The sequence below is a fragment of the Sus scrofa genome, chromosome 1, assembly GCF_000003025.6.
Source record: "Sus scrofa isolate TJ Tabasco breed Duroc chromosome 1, Sscrofa11.1, whole genome shotgun sequence".
Lineage (NCBI taxonomy): Eukaryota > Metazoa > Chordata > Mammalia > Artiodactyla > Suidae > Sus > Sus scrofa.
This window is the reverse complement of record NC_010443.5, coordinates 54,341,201-54,363,309: the sequence shown is the minus strand read 5'-3', so window position 1 is coordinate 54,363,309 and position 22,109 is coordinate 54,341,201. Positions and strand designations below refer to the sequence as shown.

General features: G+C 40.5%; 1 long non-coding RNA gene across 7 annotated transcripts in view; it reads left to right on the top strand.

Moving 5' to 3' along the window:
• The window catches only part of LOC102157437, a 385,071-nt gene that overhangs the window by 37,690 nt on the left and 325,272 nt on the right, over window positions 1-22,109 (top strand). Inside the window, exon 1 of one of the 7 annotated variants that reach the window (XR_002343401.1) lies at window positions 6,047-6,872. The exons of the other annotated variants lie outside the window; for them this stretch is intronic. This is a non-coding gene — a long non-coding RNA (uncharacterized LOC102157437). Of the gene's footprint in view, window positions 1-6,046; window positions 6,873-22,109 lie in introns of those variants that run through there. 7 annotated transcript variants of the gene reach the window in all.

The window sequence follows — 22,109 nt, the reverse complement described above, 5'->3', positions numbered from 1 at the left end:
AATGTCATCTTTCCCTCCATGGTTCTAAGGATCATTATCTTTGAACTTGAAGGCATGCCTCATTTTATCTTTTACTTAATGACCTGAAGCATATGTCATGCTTTATTTATGGCTTTATAGTTAAACAAGTCTGCTTTGTTCCATGATGTTCTGTTGGCTTTCTTGAGTGATTATTAACTTACAGTGGTATCCCAAAGTTCCCTAGGTCTCCTTCTCTATCTGTGGTCCCCTACTGGGACTTCTACAACTACCTCTGTAACTATCCTACTCTATCCCTCTATCAGAGGGATTCGTTAACAGAATGAAGAACAAGGGAAAGAAATAGTGAACTTGATGCCAGATCAATGGGAATTATCCAATCTGAACAACAGAGAGAAAAAAGATTGGAAAAAAAAAAAAGACTAGAACCTCAGGGTGCAATGGGACAACAGAGTGTCTAGTATGTGTGTCATCAGACTCCCAGAAGGAGATAAGACAGTGGTGCTGAAAAAAATGTTTGAAGAAATAATAGTTGAAAACACATATCTACAAAGTTAAGAAGTGGAACAGACTCCAAATAGAATAAAGTCAGAGAAATCTGTGGCCAAACATATCATACTTAAATTTCTGAAACATCAAAGAAGAATTCTTGAAACAGCTAAGAGAAAAACTGTTATTTGATGACAATGATTCTTTCATCAGAAATTATAGATATCAAAAGGAAGAAGCATTTTTCAAGTCTGAAAGAAAAGAATTGGCAGCCCAGAATTCTGTGTAAAGCAAACATATCTTTCAGGAATGAAAGTAAAATAAAGGCATCATGAGAAGCTTAAAAATAATTGCTAAAGGGAATTCTGCAGACAGAAGGGAGGCGATACCAGGCAGAAACTGGGAACATTGAAAGCGAGAAAAAGGAACAGAATTGGTAAATATTTAGGTAGATGTAATAGACTATTCTTCTCTTATTGGGTTCTTTAAAATACATTTTATAGTTGAAAGCAAAAATATAACATGATCTGATGAAGTTATCAGTATATGTGATATCTAAGACAATACCTCTAACATAAAGAAGGGCAAGGTAAGGGGAACTTTATGGTGTTGTGGTTCCTATATTGCAATAGACATGACAAAATATTGATTATAAATATATTGTAAAAAGTATATATTTTGTAATCCGCAGAGCAACCACTGAAAAAACTATAGATAGTGTTAAAAATTGTAACAGATAAATTAGAATAGAATACTAAAAAGGGCTCAAATAATGTCCCCCCCCAAAAAAAAGGCAAGAAAGGGGAAACAAAGAAATGAGAGAACAAAGAGAAAACAATAATAAAATGCTAAACACATTTAAACATATCATTAATTTCACTAAATGTAAATGCTTTCACTTTGCCAGGTAATATACAGAGATTGTTAGAATGGATTTAAAAAGCATGTCTAGGAGGTCCTGTTGTGGCTCAGTGGGTTAAGAACCTGACATAGTGTCTGTGAGGATGTGAGTTCCATTCCTAGCCTTGCTCAGTAGGTTAAGGATCCAGCATATACTGATCCAAAGTATAGGCTGAAAATGCAGCTTGGATCTGGTGTTGTGGTTGTGGTGTAGGCCTCAGGGGAAACTTCAATTTGACCCTTAGCCTGGGAACTTCCATATGCTGAGAGTGTGGCCATAAAAAGAAAAACAAAACAAAAAAAAAAAAAAAAAAAAAGAAAGAAAGAAAGAAATGCCAGGGATTAATTGTTTTTTGGCCTCTTTTGCTTTATTTCCTTTTTTCCTCTATCATAACTTTTATTTGTTCTGCTATATCATTTACTTCTTCATGTACAGCCAACAAGTAAGCAAATATTAGTATTTTATCAAGGTTTTCCTCTACTGGTGACATTAATAATTTAAAATGTTTGAGCAGTCATCTCATTTTTTTTTTCAAATAATACTTCATATGTGGGATTTTTTTTTTTTTTTTTTTTTTTTGTCTTTCTAGGGCTACACCCATGGCATATGGAAGTTCCTAAGCTAGGGGTCAAATGGGACATACAGCTGCTGGCCTACACCACAGCCACAGCAGTGCCAGATCTGAGCCGAGTCATTGACCTACACCACAGCTCACGGCAATGCTGGATACTTAACCCACTGAGCGAGGCCAGGGGTTGAACCCAAGAGTCCTCATGTGTACTAGTTGGGCTCATTACCAATGAGCCACAACCGGAACTGCTGGAAATTTTTTTATTGTCTATAAAATTGAGCTATTGAGGATAGTTTGCCATTTTCTCCAGTCTTAGATATTATAAATAGTGAAACTAATCGGATCTTCTTATAATACTTAACAGGAACTTGTCAAGGGAGCCAACCTTGAAGGAGAATATGGAATCAGGATAGTCCATTTATGTTTTGAAAGATTGGTTAGAAGGGGTGGATTATTGTGGAATCAAGCTATAAAGGATACCAGTAGATAGATGCCAGTTTCCAACTTGTGCTGCTCCTTGATGTAAATCATCATCATGGTCCTTGCTGTGGCCCATGACCTGCAAAGACATGGACTCTTTGGACTAGAGTTGGGCATGTGGCCACGCCATGCTCTCAGTTCTTAGTTTTGCTTTTTTTTCCTTTTGGCTATCCCCATGACATGCAAAAGTTCTCAGACCAAGGATCGAACCCATACCACGCAGTGACAATGCCGGATCCGTAATGTGCTAGGCCACCAGGGAACTCCCTTAGTTTTGCTTTTGCTTTAAAATTTTGTGTCTATAATAATACTTTGATATTTTAAAAGTGACGTAGGTCATAGTCAGTTTGGGTTGCTGTAGCAGAATGCCATAGATTGGGTGGCTTAAACAACATTTATTTCTCACAGTTCTGGAAGCTGGGAGTTCGAGATCAGGGTGTCAGCAAGTTGGGTTTTGGTGAGAGCCCTCTTCCTGGTTTGTAGTGCCTCATGTGGTGGAGAGAGGAAGAGGAAGCAAGCTCTCTTTTTATAAGGGCACTAATCCCATCACCAGGGCTCCTCTCTCTTAACCCAATTACCTTTCAAAGGCCCTATGTCTGTATTTTATCACATTAAGCATTAGGGTTTCAAGAGGACATATTCAGTTCATAGCACCATATTAGAAATAGACCTTTCTACTGTGGTACAATAGAGAAAGAGGAGGGGTTTTTTTGGTTTGTTTTAATTTAAAAAAATTTTTTAAATTTTAATTTAAAAATTTTTTTGGGTCTTTTGTCTTTATAGGGCCACACCCGGGGCATATGGAGGTTCCCAGGCTAGGGGTCTAATCAGAGCTGTTGCTGCCGGCCTACACCAGAGCCACAGCAATGCCAGATTTGAGCTGCGTCTGTGACCTACACCACAGCTCATGGCAATGCAGGATCCTTAACCCACTGAGTGAGGAGGTCAGGGGTCGAACCTGAAACCTCATGGTTCCTAGTTGGATTCGATTCTGCTGCGCCACAATGGGAACTCCTGGTTTTGTTTTTTAATTCTCTGCTTCTATTTCAGCATTTTTATCGCAGGCACTCTCATAACTCATTGAATGATAGGCAAACACAACCTCATCTACCCCATCCTCTATTACAGGAGCATTCTGGATATGCCTAATTTCACTCAGAAGCAACAACATTCTCTATATGTTCGCATTGACCCTTTCTAATCCTGCCCCACCAGCTTCATTGCTTGTGTTATTTGCAGTTGCTGCTATGTTGGTGAGCAAATGTATTTTTACATTGCTTCCAGAGAGTGACCTGCCTTGACATACAGGTAGATTAGTTTATTGAGATGAGGTTGTGCCTGCTGTTTTCTTCTGTTCCCCTGAGTATTCAGAAGTGTGTTAGTTACATGTGGACAAGCTGAAAAGTGTAGAGATGCAGATGTAATTCCTCTGCCTGGGCTATGTAACTCTCTAGTCTCTTCAGCTGGGGTGGCTTCTACCCCAGGCATATGGATGGGGGTGGGAGGTGGGGTTGGGGTTGGGGTTGGGGCTGGTATTTTAAGGGACTCAGTGTCAGTAGCTAAGGCAAAGTAAAACTCATTCTTGATAAATTTGATTAAGTTGAAGAGTCATGTAGAAATATCAGGAGAAAAGGCAGATGGTTTGACCCAAGGCGTGGCAGAGGGTAGCGTCCCTGTGGTTCAGATGTATTTCTCAGCATGGCAGATACAGAACCTAGATGTTTTTAAATGGACTGGGTTTTTTTTTAAAGAATAATTTTAGGTTCACGTCAAAATTGAGCAGAGAGTAGAGTTTTCCCACATATCCCTTGTCCCCACACATGTATAAATCTCCCCCACCTGAATGGTACATTTCTTACATCAACAAATCTGCATTGACTCATCATAATCGCTCAAAGTCCCCAGTTTACATTGGGATTTACTCTTGGTATTGTTCATTCTGTGGCTTTGGAGAAATGTATAATGACATGAAACCATCACTATAGTATCATACAAAATATTTTCACTGACCTAAAAATCCTCTGGGCTCTGCCTTTTCATCTTTCCCTTCCTCTCCCAACTCGTAACCACTGATCTTTTTTATTTTCTCCGTAGTTCATAGTTCTGCCTTTTCCTGAATGTCATATAGTTAGAATCATATAATATGTAGGCTTCTCAGATTGGCTTCTTTACTCAGTAATAAGCACTTAGGGTCATGGCTAAATAGGTCACTTCTTTTAGTCCCCCCCCCCCTTTTTTGGCCACCCTGCAGCATATGGAGTTCCTGGGCTAGGGATCTGAGCTGCAGTTGCAACCTACCCTGTAGCTGCAGCAACACTGGATCCTTAACTCACTGCCCTGGGCTGGGGATGGAACCTGCATCCCAGCGCTCCCCAAATACTGCCAATCCCATTGCGCCATAGTGGGAACTCTCTCATTTCTTTTTAGCACCGAATAATGTTCCATCATCTGGAACACAGTTTATTTATTCATTCAGCTACTGAAGGGCATTTTGGTTATTTCCAAGTTTTGGCAATTATGAATAGTTATTATAAGCATCTATGTGTGTTTTTGTGTGTACTTAAGTTTTCAAGTCACCTGGGTGAATATCAAGGAGTCTGTGATTGCTGGATCACATGGTGAGAGTATCTTTGGTTTAAAAAAAATCGCTGTCTTCCACAGCGGCTTTACCATTTTGCATTCCTGGAAACCATGAATAAGAGTTCCTGTTGTTCTTCATCCTGACCAATATTTACTGTTGTCAGGGTTCTAGATTTTGGCCATTCTAATAGATGTATAGTGGTATCTCATTGTTGTTTTAATGTACATTTCCTTAATGATGTATCATACGGAGCATCTTTTCATATGCTTATTTGCCATCTGTATATCTTCTTTATTTTTAATTAATTAATTTTGGGGCTGTATATCTTCTTTGATGAGGTATCTGTTAAGGTCTTTGGCCTATTTATTTATTTATTTTTGCTTTTTTTTTTAGGGATGTACCCACAGCATATGGAAGTTCCCAGAGCTACAGCTGCCCGTCTACACCACAGCCACAGCCACATCAGATCCAAGCCATGTCTGAAACCTCCACCACAGCACATGGCAATGCTGGATCCTTAACCCACTGAGTGAGGCCAGGGATCGAACCTGAATCCTCATGGATACTAGTCGGGGCTTGTTACCGCTGAGCCACAACAGGAACTTCCATGGCCCATTTTTAAATTAGGGTTTTTGTTTTCTTGTTTGTGAGTTTCAAGAGTTTTTTTTGTATATTTTGGTTGATAGCCCTTTATCAGAAATGTCTTTTGCAAATATTTTCTTTCAGTTTGTGGCTCTTCTTTTTATTTTCTTTGAAAATGTCTCTCACAGAGCATAAAAATTTAATTTTAATGAAGTCCAGTTTTATCAGTTCTGTTTTTCATGAATCTTGTCTTTGGTGTTTGTCCACAAAGGCATCACTAAACCCTAGATCATGAAGTTTTTCTCTAATCTTATCTTCTATGTGTTTTATAGATTTAAGGTCTGTGATACATTTTGAGGTAATTTCTGTGAAGGGTAATTTCTGTGAATTTTTTTTTTTTTTTTTTTTTTTTTTTTTACATTTGGCTGTTCAGTTTTTCCGGCACAGTTTATTGAAAAGACCAACTTTTCTCAGTTGTATTGCCATTGCTCTTTTGTCGAAGATAAGTTGACTATTCATTTGAATCTATCTCTGGACTCTCTGTTCTGGTTCATTGATATATGTATCTGTTTTTTCACTAGTTCCATGCTGTCTTGATTACTGTAGCTTTGTAGTAAGTCTTCAAGTTGGCTAACATCAGTTCTCCAATTTTCCTCTTTTCTTTCAATATTGTGTTGACTGTTAAAAGTTTTTCCCTCTCCATAAACATTCTAGAATTTATTGGTATCAGCATAATAACATGATGATATTTTGATTGGGATTGCTTTGAATCTATAGATCAGGTCGGGAAGAATTGACACATGGGCAATATTGAATCTTCTTGTTTATGAACCCTGGATATTTCCCTATTTATTTAGTTCTTTGATTTCTTTTGTCATTCCCTCATATAGATCTTATACATATTTTGTTAGATACACCTACTTCATTTATGGAGCTGTTAGTGAAAATAGTGTTGTGTTTTTCATTTCAGATTCCATTTGTTCATTCCTGGTTGTTGGAAAGCAAATGGCTTTTAAATATTAACCTTGTATCCTGCAAACTTGCTATAACCGCTAATTAGTTCCAGGAGTGTTTTGTCAATTCTTGCAGATTTTCTACATAGATGATCATGTCATCTGTGAAAAACTCAGTTTTATTTCCTTCTTCCCAGCCTGTATACCTTTTATTTCATTTCTTGTCTCATTGCAGTAACTGTGACTTGCAGGACAATGGAAAGCAGTGGAGAGAGAGGAGAATTCCTTGCCTTGTTCCTGATCTTAGAGGAAAAGCTTCCAGTTTTTCACCATAAGGTGTGGTGTTAGCTTCAGGTTTTTTGTTGATATTCTTTGTCAAATGCCCTCTATTCCTAGTTTACTGAGTGCTTCTCTTATGAATGAGTGTTGGATTTTGTTAAATGCTTTTTCTACATCTATTAATAGGATTGTGTGATTTTTCTTCTTTAGCCTATTGATATGATGGATTACATTAATCTATTTTCTAGTGTTGAACTGGCCTTACACACCTAGGATAAATCTCAACTGATAGTAGTATGCAATTCTTCTTATACATTGTTGGATTTGATATGCTAATATTTAGTTGGGGATTTTTTTTTAAGTCTATGTTCATGAGAGATTGGTCTATAGTTTTCTTTTTTTTTTTTTTTTTTTTTTTTTTTTGTCTTTTTTGCTATTTCTTGGGCTGCCCCTGCAGCATATGGAGGTTCCCAGGCTAGGGGTCGAATCGGAGCCATAGCCACTGGCCTACACCAGAGCCACAGCAACGCGGGATCCGAGCCGCGTCTGCTACCTACACCACAGCTCACGGCAACGCCGGATTGTTAACCCACTGAGCAAGGGCAGGGACCGAACCCGCAACCTCATGGTTCCTAGTCGGATTCGCTAACCACTGCACCACGACGGGAACTCCCCTGGTCTATAGTTTTCTTATGTCTGGTTTTGGTATTAGGATTATGCTGGTCTCATAGAATGGGTTAGGAAGTATTTCCTCTGATTCTAAAGAAAGAGATTATAGAGAATAGTATAATTCCTTCCTTAAATGTTTGGTGGAATTCACTGATAAACTTATTTGGGTCTAGTTTTTCTGGTTTGGAAGATTATTAATTATTGATTTAATTTATTTAATATATATAGACCTATTCAGGTTATCTATTTCTTTTTTTTTTCTTGGCTGCACCTGGGGCATATGGAAGTTCCCAGGCCAGGGATCAGATCCGATCTGCATCTGCAACCTACACCACAGCTGTGGCAACACTGGATCATTAACCCGACATGCCACAGTGGGAACTCTGAGATTATCTGTTTCTTTTTGTGTGAGTTTTGGCAGATTGTATCTTTCAAAGAATTGTTCCATTTCATCTCAGTTATCAGATTTGTTGGCATAAACTTGTTCATAATGTTCCTCTATTGTCCTTTATTATTCATGAAATCTGTAGCAATGTGTCCTCTTTCTTTTCTGACTTTAGTAGCTTATGCCTTCTGTCTCTTTTTTCTTTAGATAGCCTAGCTAGAGGCTTATGATTTGGCTGATCTTTTTGAGACCCAGCTTTATTGATTTTTCTCTGTTGATTTCTAGTTGTCAGTTTGATTGATTTCTGCTATAATTGTCATTATTTCTTTCATTACGTTTACTTTGGGTTTAATTTGCTCGTTCTTTCTAGTATCTTGAGGTGGAAGCTTAGATAATTGATTTTGAATCTTTGTTCTTTTCTAATGTATACACTTAATGCTATAAATTTCCCTCTAAGCACTGCTTTCACAGCATCCTATAAATTTTGATGAGTTGTGTTTTCATTTTCATTTAGTTCAAAATATTTTAGGGATTTCCTTGGTGGTATAGTGGTTAGTATTCAGTGCTGCCACCATTTTGGTCTGATTTAATCCCTGGTCTGGGTACTGAGACCCCACATCAAGCTGCTGCATGCTGCAGGCCCCCAATTTTTTTTAAAAAATTTTTTTCTTGAGATTTCTTGTTTAGCTTATTCATTGTTTAGAAGTAAATTGTTTAGTTTTCATGTATCTGGGGATTTTCTAGCTATCTTTTTGTTAGTAATTTCTAGTTTAATTCTACTTCAGTTTGAGAGAAGGCATTATATAATTTCTATTTTTTTAAATTGTGAAGTTGTTTTTTATGGTCCACAATATGGTCTGTCTTGGTGAATGTTAGTATATTCAGACTTGATCTTGAGCTGAGTTATCCTGATCAAGTATAAGAGAGATTATCTGTAAATCAGAAAGTCACTTTATCTATTTACCTAAGGTATGATTTTTCACATGAATATTTGTATCTGTGGTCCAGGCCTCCCCCTAGTCCTGGTGCCTTTTGGTATGAACGTTAATTAAAAAGTTGCTTGATGAGTTTGGATCTCAGACCAAGGAAAGAGTCATCATCTTATGGGATAAAGTCAGGTCCATCTGAATCACTATTACATTGTTTTACAGCAGAAATTATCACAATCTTGTAAGTCAACTATACTTCAGTAAAACTTTAAAAAAAAAATGAAAGAAAAAGAAGACAAATCCATCTCCTGGTTGACCTGATGAGTCTGGTCCTGTCATGTTCAAACTGACCAGCTTCATGACTATAAACCACTGTGCAGGAAGCTATGCAGGCTTGGCTGAGTGTTTGACTTTGAAGCCAGGCAGTGGTTTTACTACTTGTTGAGGGACCTGAGAGAGGTTATGAAACTAGAAATGTAAACTTCTCTATGACTTAGCTTCCTCTTCTATAAAATGAGAACAATAGTTGTCCCCACTTTAGAGCATCATTGTGAAGATTAAGTTAATTGAAACCTGTAAAGCATTTTGCAAAGAGTTTGTGTCATGCAAGTGCTCAAGAAGTATCACCCGTGAAGATGAAACCAAACCTGTTCCTGGGAACTCTTTAACCCTTTGCCCTAGAGCCTCACCTCTTCTCAGTGATTAAGGCTACCTTATTGCTCACACCTGGAATCCCTGCTCTTACAGACTTCCCAGTTATTCAAGTTCCCCCAGATCTAATTCTAAGACCTAACACTCATTTCCAGACCTGAGGGGGCCAGGGAGCTAGGGAGAACTGATAGAAGACATTAAGAGCTTTGTAAATTCTCAAAGGACAGGTAGATCTGAGAGAGATGAAAGAATGGGGACTGGTGTGGAGTGGACAGTGGGAACAGAGGCATGGAGAGAAGCACATATTGGTGTGTGGGGGAAGCAGCAAACTCCTAAGTGGTTCCTTCCTTCACCACATCCTGGTGTCAGTAGGTGAGCTTTGCTGTGTGGTGGGCAGGAGGACCCAAGTTTGGCTTGGTGATCAGATGTGTAGTTTTATCTGCTCCTTCTCTGTTGAGCCCTAGGGGGATAGCTAGTTAAGAACTGTTTCTTTATTCGCTAGTCTTGTGGGACCCATGAATGGAAGCCCCATTGACTCTCAAAGCCAGGTGATCTATAAACCTGTTCCTGGAGCACAAAAGCCAGGGCGCAGTTATGTGTACAAAACTGGCAACTTAGTGGGCGAGAGGGAGAAGGCAGGGCTGGTGTCTGCCAGTGTCCCAAGTCTCCAGGGAGGATTGCAGATGTGTGCTAAATGAGAAGCCCGACTCTCAGGCAGCATCTTTCAAGTTAAGCAACTTTTCAGGTTGAGACTAAGAATGGGTAGTTTTTGCTTGCCCCAAGATTCCGTTGTCAAAACTTGGTCTCTGTTCACTGGAGCAGAATAGAAACTCAGAGACAGGGTTTTGGGTGAAGTAGAAAAGAGTAGCTTTTATTGCTTTGCCAGGCAAAAGAGGCTACAGCAGGCAAATGCCCTAAAAACTATGCCTTCCTTTGACAGAGAATAGGAAGAGGTCTTAGAGTTTAGCAGTGGCAAATAGGGCGGTAGATAAGGATCAGGATAGAGGCAAGCTTGAATTCTTCTTCACTTCCAGAACATTTCAAAATCGCCGGAGTTGGTGTCAGGTGCTCCTGGGATGTGTTCAGGTGGTCCTTGAGGTTATCAAGCTGTGACCTTCTCTCTGGAATGAAGAGTGCTTCATCAAGTAGTTACCATCTTCCTTTTGTTGGGGGTTTTAGTTCTGCAGAAGAGCTCAAAGATGCTGTTTATGTGTATCCCTTAAAAGAAACCAGGACCCTGACCCAAGCCTGCACATTGTTTCTTGACCACTCCTCCCTTGTCTCCACATCCCATCCCTTCCCTGATTAGCAACTCTCTGAACCTGCCTTTTGGAACCCAGGAAGGTCATGGAGGCTGCATGAAGCCTATTTCCTACAAACAAGAAACAGGGGACACAGAAAAGCTTGTGCCCAGGAGCCCCACTGGGTCCTGCTCAGTTTCAATGCTGACTGGCCTCCCTGCCTGTTTTCTACCCTGCCCTCAGGGGATGTTTCTAAATCACTTCTGTTCATGCCACCCCCCAGTTGCTCAGCAAGGTGCAACAATCCTGAACTCTTTCCTCTTCTCCAAACTTGACATGATCTCTTAGGCCTTGAAAACTTTGGCTTGTGTTGTGTTCTCCCCGGGATGTTCTTTCCTCTTCCTGCCTTGATGAGCCCCAATGTAACCATAGAAATCCAGTCTGTCATCATTCCCTCACCCTTGTGGATGAGACTGAGGAAGAATGTTGAAGAAACAAACTATTTGGTAGAAATCTCATGTTTCTGCAAAAGGGTGATCAGGGATACTTCTCTCACAGATCACTATGTCGCATTATACTGCTCTTGTGGGCGTAGAATCTTTTAGGAATAATCATGATAGGTGCGGGGTTCTGCCTCTGGGCTGACATGGGTTGACAAGGCATATTCCCAGAGACAAGGACAAGTGACCTCTGTTGCCTCTGCTACATCTCTGCTCCCACCACCCTGGTTCATAAGCCCAACATGGCTTCCACATTCCAGGGCAGCTCCTCTACCTGGAAATGCTTTGTGTTTTGTTTGCTTGTTAATTATCTGCTTTCCCCACTAGAGCAGGGATTTTATTTATAATTTATTTATTTGCAACACCTAGAATCTTTCCTGGAAATGCAATATATATGCACTCAGTGAAGGCAGGAAGAGAGCCTCCTAGCACTTCTTATAATTACTAAGTCATGTATGCCTCCAGGTTGGAGAAGCCAGGGAATTTTGAATTATAGCCAAAGCTCATATTTATCTGTGCACTTTGCTTCTCAGAAGTTTCACATGTTTCTGGGCTTCTGACTGGCTGTGGTATAAATGCTATAAACTTCAACCTCTTAACATGGTGAGTAGGGGAGATGTCTTTGATCTGCTCCCTGTTTACCTGCTGATCTCATCTTTCACCATTACTAGGGTTACAGGCAGTGTTCAAGCTGAAATGAAAGGACACTAATTAATAACAGGAAAATGTGTAAAAACATAAAACTCGTTGGTACAAGTAAATATATGGTTAAATTCAGAATATTCCAATGTTGTCATGGTGGGGTAAGTCACTAACTCTAGTGCAAAGATTGAAAGACAATAGGTTTAAAAGTAGCTACAGTAGGAGTTCCCGTTGTGGCTCAGTGGTTAACGAATCTGACGAGGACCCATGAGGATGGCAGGTTTGATCCCTGGCCTTGCTCAGTGGTTAAGGATCCCGTGTTGCCATGAGCTGTAGTGTAGGTCACAGACAGCAGCTGGATCCCGTGTTGCTATGGCTGTGGTGCAGGCCAGCAGCTGCAGCTCCGATTTGACCCCTAGCCTGGAAATCTCCATATGCTGCAAGTGCAGCCCTAAAAAGAAAAAGAAAAAAAAGTAGCTACAGTAATTCGTTAATGGATACACATAGCTATAGTAATTTGTTAATAGATACACAATGCAAAAAGATGTAAATTGTGACATCAGAAACAAAGTATGTGGAGGAGTGTAAAAATGGAAAGTTTAGACTTTTATTTGTCAGTTATTCCCCAATAAAGCTGAAAGAAGAAGATAGGTAATTCCATGCAAGGGACTGTTATGCAGCCATTACAACGTTTCAAAAAGGTTTTTAATGGCGTAGGAAGATAAGTATGATCATGATGCAAAAAAGTCCAAAATCCTATTCAATAATTTGGAAAAAAAAAAAAGAGAGAATAGGCTTATATTTTCCACAGTAAGCAGGAATTGTTTTAAATCACAAACAAACAATATATAAAACAATGAGAAAGAAGGGCCCTGGTTAAGGTCCCCTTCTTAACCACTTTTAATTAGCATTATCCTGAGGCTCTTTGGAAGGGACAAAATGCCAGATGATCTGGAACCTAGCTCAGGATGGTTCCCATGTGTGCTGTAATTTCCCACATTGGGGAGAGGAATGAAGACAGAGTCATGGAGTGTATATCTGTGCGAGCCTGTGCCCTCAGGGGCACCATCCATCAGCCAGGCTGGCAGGTATATTTAACAAAGGGACTGAGTAGGCTGGAGATTCCCCTGAAGGGTGCATCTCACTGTTAGGGTTGTGTTCCAAGTCACAGCACCAGAATGTTAGGGCTCGGATTCCTGCCTGTGGCACACAAAAGGATTGAAGAGGCTAGTGTTTGAGATGCAGGCAAGCTCTCTCGTTGGGACCTGGACCATTGCTTTGGGATCCAAGTAGCAATGGAAACCCCCTTGAAGTAACAGCATCATGAGTCAAGTGTTAAAGCTCTTACTGGAATGCTTTAAGGGGGCATCACCAGGTCTGCCAGAATGAAAACATTGCCCCCAAGGGTTGCCTTGGAAACCACAATCCAGTTGAATCAAGTTCACAGGAATGGAAGTGTGCAGCGGATTTATTAAAGTGAAAATATACTCTCAGAGAAAGAGTGGGCTACCCTGTGAATAGGGACTGGCCCTGCTTTACAATTGGGTTTTTCTTATATCCCCATGCTGCGGACCTGAGTGGGGACCTGGTTTTTCCTGCTCCAGCCCACTGATTCTTCCTGCCCTGGCCCAGTGTGTGTGCATAAGGGCTGAGTGTTGATTGGTCTCTGTGTGGGGCATATGTGATCTTCTGATTGGTCTCAGGAAGGCTATCTCATTTGCATGGGGTATGGGTTATAGGGAAGTTCCCTGGAGAGTCCTTTGATGTTATCCCCGCTAGGCCTGGTTGCTCAAGGTGGGGAAAGGGGCATTACAATGAGACAGATGGGATTATTAGAGAAATGCAAATCAAAACTACCATGAGGTACCACCTCACACCAGTCAAGGAGGATGTTACTATTGTCAACATATATGCCCCAAATACAGGAGCACCCAGATACACACAACAAATATTAACAGACATAAAGGGAGATATTGATGAGAATACAATCATAGTAGGAGACCTAAATACCCCCCTCACATCAATGGACAGATCCTCTAGACAGAAAACCAATAAAGCAACAGAGATCCTAAAGGAAACAATAGAAAAGTTAGACTTAATCGATATCTTCAGGACACTACATCCAAAAAAGCAGAATACACATTCTTCTCAAATGCTCATGGAACATTCTCAAGAATCGACCACATATTGGGACACAAAGCGAATCTCAATAAATTTAGGAGCATAGAAATTATCTCAAGTATCTTCTCTGACCACAATGCCATGAAATTAGAAATCAACCATGGGAAGAGCAACGAGAAAAAACCTACTCCATGGAGACTCAACAACATGCTACTAAAAAACCAATGGGTCAATGAGGAAATCAAGAAGGAAATTAAAAACTACCTTGAAACAAATGATAATGAAGACACAACCTCTCAAAATCTATGGGATGCTGCAAAAGCAGTGCTCAGAGGGAAATTTATAGCAATACAGGCCTTTCTCAAAAAAGAAGAAAGATCCCAAATTGACAACTTAACCCTCCACCTAAACGAATTAGAAAAAGAAGAACAAAAAAGTCCTAAAGTCAGCAGAAGGAAGGAAATTATAAAGATCAAAGAAGAAATCAATAAAATAGAGACTCAAAAAACAATAGAGAAAATTAATAAAACCAAGAGCTGGTTCTTTGAAAAGGTGAACAAAATTGATAAACCCCTGGCCAGACTCACTAAAAAGAGGAGAGAAAGAACCCAAATCACCAAAATTATAAATGAAAAAGGAGAAATCACAACGGATACAGCAGAAATACACAAAACCATAAGAGAATACTATGAACAACTGTATGGCAACAAGTTTGACAATCTGGAAGAAATGGACAATTTTCTAGAATCTTACAGCTTGCCAAAACTGAATCAAGCAGAAACAGACCAACTGAACAGACCGATCACTAGAAATGAAATTGAAGAGGTCATAAAATCACTCCCTACAAATAAAAGTCCAGGACCAGATGGCTTCACAGGTGAATTCTATCAAACATATAAAGAGGAACTGGTGCCCATCCTCCTTAAACTCTTTCAAAAGGTTGAAGAAGAAGGAATACTCCCAAAGACATTCTATGAGGCCACCATCACCCTCATTCCAAAACCAGACAGAGATACCACCAAAAAAGAAAACTATCGGCCAATATCATTGATGAATATAGATGCAAAAATTCTCAACAAAATCTTAGCCAACCGAATCCAACAACATACCAAAAAAATTATACACCATGACCAGGTTGGGTTCATCCCAGGTTCACAAGGATGGTTCAACATACGCAAATCAATCAGCATCATACACCACATTAACAAAAAAAAAAGTCAAAAATCATATGATCATCTCAATAGACGCAGAAAAAGCATTTGACAAAGTTCAACATCCATTCATGATCAAGACCCTCGCCAAAGTGGGTATAGAGGGAACATTCCTGAATATAATCAAAGCCATTTATGATAAACCCACAGCAAATATAATACTCAATGGGGAAAAACTGAAAGCCTTCTCACTCAAATCTGGAACAAGACAGGGATGCCCACTCTCACCACTGCTCTTCAACATAGTTTTGGAAGTCTTAGCCACAGCAATTAGACAAACAAAAGAAATCAAAGGCATCCATATAGGAAGAGAAGAGATCAAACTGTCACTGTATGCAGATGATATGATACTATACCTAGAAAACCCTAAGGACTCAACCCCAAAACTCCTTGAACTGATTAATAAATTCAGCAAAGTGGCAGGATATAAGATTAACATTCAGAAGTCAGTTGCATTTCTGTATACCAGCAATGAAACATTAGAAAAGGAATACAAAAAAATGATACCTTTTAAAATTGTACCTCACAAAATCAAATACCTCGGAATACACCTGACCAAAGAGGTAAAGGACCTATATGCCGAGAACTATAAAACTTTAATCAAAGAAATCAAAGAAGATGTAAAGAAATGGAAAGATATTCCATGTTCCTGGATTGGAAAAATCAATATTGTGAAAATGGCCATCCTACCCAAAGCAATCTACAGATTCAATGCAAGCCCTATCAAATTACCCATGACATTTTTCACAGAACTAGAACAAACAATCCAAACATTTATATGGAACCACAAAAGACCCAGAATCGCCAAAGCAATCCTGAGAAACAAAAACCAAGCAGGAGGCATAACTCTCCCAGACTTCAAGAAATACTACAAAGCCACAGTCATCAAAACAGTGTGGTACTGGTATCAAAACAGACAGACAGACCAATGGAACAGAATAGAGAATCCGGAAATAAACCCTGACACCTATGGTCAATTAATCTTTGACAAGGGAGGCAGGAACATCAAATGGGAAAAGGAAAGTCTATTCAGCAAGCATTGCTGGGAAACCTGGACAGCTGTATGCAAAGCAATGAAACTAGAACACACCCTCACACCATGCACAAAAATAAACTCCAAATGGCTGAAAGACTTAAATATACGACAGGACACCATCAAACTCCTAGAAGAAAACATAGGCAAAACACTCTCTGACATCAACATCATGAATATTTTCTCAGGTCAGTCTCCCAAAGCAATAGAAATTAGAGCAAAAATAAACCCATGGGACCTCATCAAACTGAAAAGCTTTTGCACAGCAAAGGAAACCCAAAAGAAAACAAAAAGACAACTTACAGAATGGGAGAAAATAGTTTCAAATGATGCAACTGACAAGGGCTTAATCTCTAGAATATACAAGCAACTTATACAACTCAACAGCAAAAAAGCCAATCAATCAATGGAAAAATGGGCAAAAGACCTGAACAGACATTTCTCCAAGGAAGATATACAGATGGCCAACAAACACATGAAAAAATGCTCAACATCGCTGATTATAAGAGAAATGCAAATCAAAACTACCATGAGATACCACCTCACACCAGTCAGAATGGCCATCATTAATAAATCCACAAATAACAAGTGCTGGAGGGGCTGTGGTGAAAAGGGAACCCTCCTGCACTGCTGGTGGGAATGTAAACTGGTACAGCCACTATGGAGAACAGTTTGGAGATACCTTAGAAATCTATACATAGAACTTCCATATGACCCCGCAATCCCACTCTTGGGCATCTATCCGGACAAAGCTCTACTTAAAAGAGACACATGCACCCGCATGTTCATTGCAGCCCTATTCACAATAGCCAGGACATGGAAACAATCCAAATGTCCATCGACAGATGATTGGATTTGGAAGAGGTGGTATATATACACAATGGAATACTACTCAGCCATAAAAAAGGATGACATAATGCCATTTGCAGCAACATGGATGGAACTAGAGAATCTCATCCTGAGTGAAATGAGCCAGAAAGACAAAGACAAATACCATATGATATCACTTATAACTGGAATCTAATATCCAGCACAAATGAACATCTCCTCAGAAAAGAAAATCATGGACTTGGAGAAGAGACTTGTGGCTGCCTGATGGGAGGGGGAGGGAGTGGGAGGGATCGGGAGCTTGGGCTTATCAGACACAACCTAGAATAGATTTATAAGGAGATCCTGCTGAATAGCATTGAGAACTATGTCTAGATACTCATGTCGCAACAGAAGAAAGGGTGGGGGAAAAAACTGTAACTGCAATGTATACATCTAAGGGTGACCTGACCCCCTTGTTGTACAGTGGGAAAATAATAAAAAAAAAAAAAAAAAAGAAAAAGAAAATTAAAAAAAAAAAAAAAGAATGGCCATCATTAATAAGTCCACAAATAACAAATGCTGGAGAAGGTGTGGAGAAAAGGGAACCCTCCCACACTGTTGGTGGGAATGTAAGCTGGTACAACCACTGTGGAAAACAGTATGGACGTACCTTAGAAAACTATACATAGAACTACCACATGACCCAGCAATCTCACTCTTGGGCATATATCCAGACCAAACTTCCCTTGAAAAAGACACATGCACCTGCATGTTCATTGCAGCACTATTCACAATAGCCAAACATGGAAACAACCTACATGTCCATTGACAGATGATTGGATTAAGAAGATGTGATACACACACACACACACACACACAATGGAACATGGAACACTACTCGGCCATAAAACAGAACAAAATAATGCCATTTGCAGCAACATGAATGGAACTAGAGACTCTCATACTAAGTGAAGTAAGTCGGAAAGAGAAAGACAAATACCACATGATATCACTTGTATCTGAAATCTAATATACAGCACAAATGAACCTTTCCACTGAAAAGAAAATCATGGACATGGAGAACAGACTTGTGGTTGCCAAGGAGGAGGGGGATGGAGTGGGATGGACTGGGAATTTGGAATTAATAGATATAAACTATTGCCTTTGGAATGGATAAGCAATGAGATCCTGCTGTATAGCAATGAGATCCTGCTGTATAGCATGGGAACTATGTCTAGTCACTTATGATGGAGCATGATAAATGTGAGAAAAAAGAATGTATACATGTATGTGTAACTGGGTGACCTTGCTGTAGAGTAGAAAATTGACAGAACACTGTAAACCAGTTATAATGGAAAAAATAAAAATCATTATATAAGGAAAACCAATGAGGAAGATGGGGCAATGATAAGGGTCTATAATTCTTGTCTTGGCCAGAGGCTTTGAGTTTAATCTCCTTGAAGGGGACTTGAAGCCTAACATCACTGTAGAGAGAAAAGGCAATTAAAGGAGAATTAGAGAGGGTTGTCTGAATGGAGAAGGCCATCCTAAAAAAAATGTTTCTCTTCTTAATTTTAATATAGTACAGTGGGAAAAAAAAAATGAATGGAGAAGGCCAGAAAACAGGAGGAATGTTGACGGTTATCTCCAAATGGCAGGGTCCACCCAGATCAAGGATTTCCCAAGTCTGAGTCAAGGCTGACTTGGCTTGGTTGGAGCTGGGGCAGCCCTCCATCCTGGACGTTGCCCTGGCTTATCAGGCATTAAGGTATTAAGACAATCCCATCTGCCCTTAGAGGAAGGAAGTTTTCACATTTTATACCACTTGGCTTTTAGCCCTACTCTTGTTGGTTTGAGCCAAAGATGTGTGCTTTCTTGTTTCTGTGCAGAACTTTGTGGCTCTCACAATCAGCACTGTTTATTTTGAATTCCTAGCCGCAGTTTGAACTGGACTGAAAAGACATGGACCGGAATAAAATTTGAGGGCTTGTGGTCTGGACAGAGGTATTGCTTTTGCTGAGAAGAGAAATGAAATTTTCTCTTGTGACTTGGTGTGGTGTCTGTGCCCTGTGAATTTTGGCACCTGTGATTCCTCTATATCAGCTCTGCCCTGAGGGAGCTCTCACCTGTGTTCTGGTGCCTGGGAACCCTTCAGCCAGGTTTGCAGTCAATCTCTTTCGTCTTTGTTGCTGAAACTTGGCCTCTGTCCACCGGTGCCAAATAGAAACACACAGAGAGAGTTTTGGGTGAAGGGGAAAAAAATTGCTTTATTGCTTTGCCAGGCAAAGGAGGCCATGGCAGGCTAATGCCCTAAAGACTGTGCCCTTCCTTGGGAGAGATTAGGAAGCGATTTTTTAAGTTTGGGAATAGAAAATAGGGCCACAGATAGGATCTGGGTAGATGCAAGCTTTCATTCTTCTTCAAAGTAGGTGTTTAGTGGCCCCAGGAACTGGTTCTGGTGGTCCTCTGCTCTGGTTTTCATTTGTTGGGGGTGCAGAAAAACTCAAAGATACTATTATGTATATTCCTTAAAGAGGGACCAGGACCCTTTCCCAAGGCTGCATTATTGTTTCTGGACAGTTCTTTCCTTGTCTCTGTGTCACCTCCCTTCCCCGATTAGCAGCTGTTTGACCCTTCCTTTGGAACTCAGGGAAGGCCATGGAGGCTGAAGCTTATTCCCTAAAAATAAGAAATGGGGAAATAGCAAGGCTTGTGCCCAGGAGCCCCACAGAGCTCAGTTTCAGCTTGACCAGCAAAAGACAGGAGGAAGTAACTGGGTTTAAAGTCATCTGCCTATGACTCCTTCCCTGTCCCTCATTTTTAGCATTGAGAGGTCATTCTAATTTTGGAAGGTAAATGAAAATCATGCCTGTGTCTGGCAGTATTATTTATTTGCATAGCACAGATGGACCTCGCCCCATTTCCTGAACTGCCCCCAGCTTGACTCACTTCTCCCAGTAATGCCTAGTTATTCCCTCAAAGCTGAAACACAGGGACAAATGGTGTGGCCATAAAATAATTATATTGTTCTTTCTTTAAGAGCTATTTTTGGATGCAGACTTCTAAGTCTCTTTAATTTTTCCAGCACATTGATAAAATATGCTCTAAATACATATAGCCTCACCTTGGTAGCTCCCTAATGTTATTCCTTTTTTCGTTTTTGGCTGCACCATGGCATGAAAAATTTCTCAAGCCAGGGATCAAACCCCTGCCACAGCAGTGACAGCACCAGATCCTTAACCATTAGGCCACCAGGGAACTCCTCTAATATGGTTATTTAGAAGGAAAGTGGTTTAAGGGTAACTTTAGCCATGCTACTCCTAAAGCCGGATTCTTGGCTCTCTTCATTTATTGAGGTAAAGGAGTAACCCCACTGAATAAGGGCTCTAAATTAAGCCAACTTGCCTTTTGCCTGGACAAACACCTGGGCACCAATGCAACCCATCTTGAAAATCAGTACCAGAAGATACCTGTTTCCAGGCTTCAATCGATTGGTTAAAGTTGCATTAATCCAGTGAGTGAACCAAACTAGCCTTATTTTTTAAGATTTTCCAGAAGGCTGATTTGCTTAACTGGTTGTATTTCTTGAGGATGTGATTCATTCATACTCAGCAGAGGAGGAAAGAATCACATTTGAAAGCCCACGTAAGGAGGAGTGATTAAAACTCTATTCTGTCTGGGAACCTTGTGTTTGCCAGTCTCATGTGGATGTTTTTGGCATTTCTCTCTGGGGCAAGAGTTGGAGATGAGGTTTTCTTTGGGGCTGCAAATGGGGATGTGAGGACAGCTTGCAGGTCCAGCCCAAGGCTCTGAGAAAGGGATTTTCTGTTCTTTGAAGACAGGCAAGCAGGCCCTTTTTGGATTGGGGATATGTGTTCCCTGACCATGGGGATTTGCAGCTAAAACCACGTTTCTGTGCCCTGCTCCAAGGTTGGCTGTGCGGCCTGGTGAATCAGGGAAGGGGGTCTTTTCTAGTGATGAAACCAAGCAGGGCCCCGCAGGGCCCACCCAGGTACAGAAGGCTTTCTGTGTCCTTATACAGAACCATCTGATGTATATCTCTGAGCTCTTCTACAGGAACTAAAGCCCCACCCAGGGGCTTAGAACATCCTGTTTAGAAAACACTCCAGCCTGCCTCTCTGTTACAGGCTTTTATTGCAGCCCGATACCTTGTTCTGACTTGTTCATTCTCATGTATTCTGCACCTCAACCTGCAATCCAGCTTGATTTAGACACACACATGTCTAGGTTCCATTCATCCCTTTATTCGTTCACGCCTTTACATATTCCAACCAATATGTATTAAGTGCCAACTATGTGCCAAATGCTCACTCAGTTATCCATTTATATGAATCCATTTTATTCACTGAAATTTGGGGGAAAACTGGGAATGACAGGGGCTGGCCCCCGGAGAGAAGCAGGCAGGGGACAGGGCTGGGCTGGACTTACAAAAATCTCAGTAAGCAGGGTGCAGGTGGACGGCTGGAGCTGGGGCTTCTGGAGACCAGGGTGTGGCTGTGGGCTGGCCCTGGGAGAAAGAGAGGAAAGGGTTGGGTCTTCTGTTGTACTGTGATCCACTCCCAGGATCCCTCTGATCATCAGCCCAGCAGCCAGAATCATATATGTTCATTGTGACTGGGTTTCTTCTTGGGCAGAATGAGAGGAGTGGATTTTGCCTCTAGGTTGCCTGAGGGTGGAACTGCCTATGCAGAGGCAGGAGCAGAGACAAGGGTGCCTCAAGGAAATAGAGTTGGATATTACAGCTCTCATGGGGAAGACAAGACACCCATTCAAGGTGGTGCCACTGAGAGGCCTGAGCCAGGTTCATCTAATTTTTCTGAGGGCAAAGAAATCCTTAAGTGACACCTTCCAAGTTTCAACAAGTTTTGAATTAGTTATAGCCCTAGACCATGTACTATTGATAACAGTAGGTAAGTGCGTCTCATTTCCAAGGTGAGACTCCCAAGAATTGGCCCAACTTTTCGGGAAGTTTGTCTTTTAGAAGATAATTACTTAAAGATGCTGATGATAATAATGCTAAAAGCAACTGTTCATTCAGTACTTACACTGTGCTATCAACTTTATAAAACTCTCATTGTACT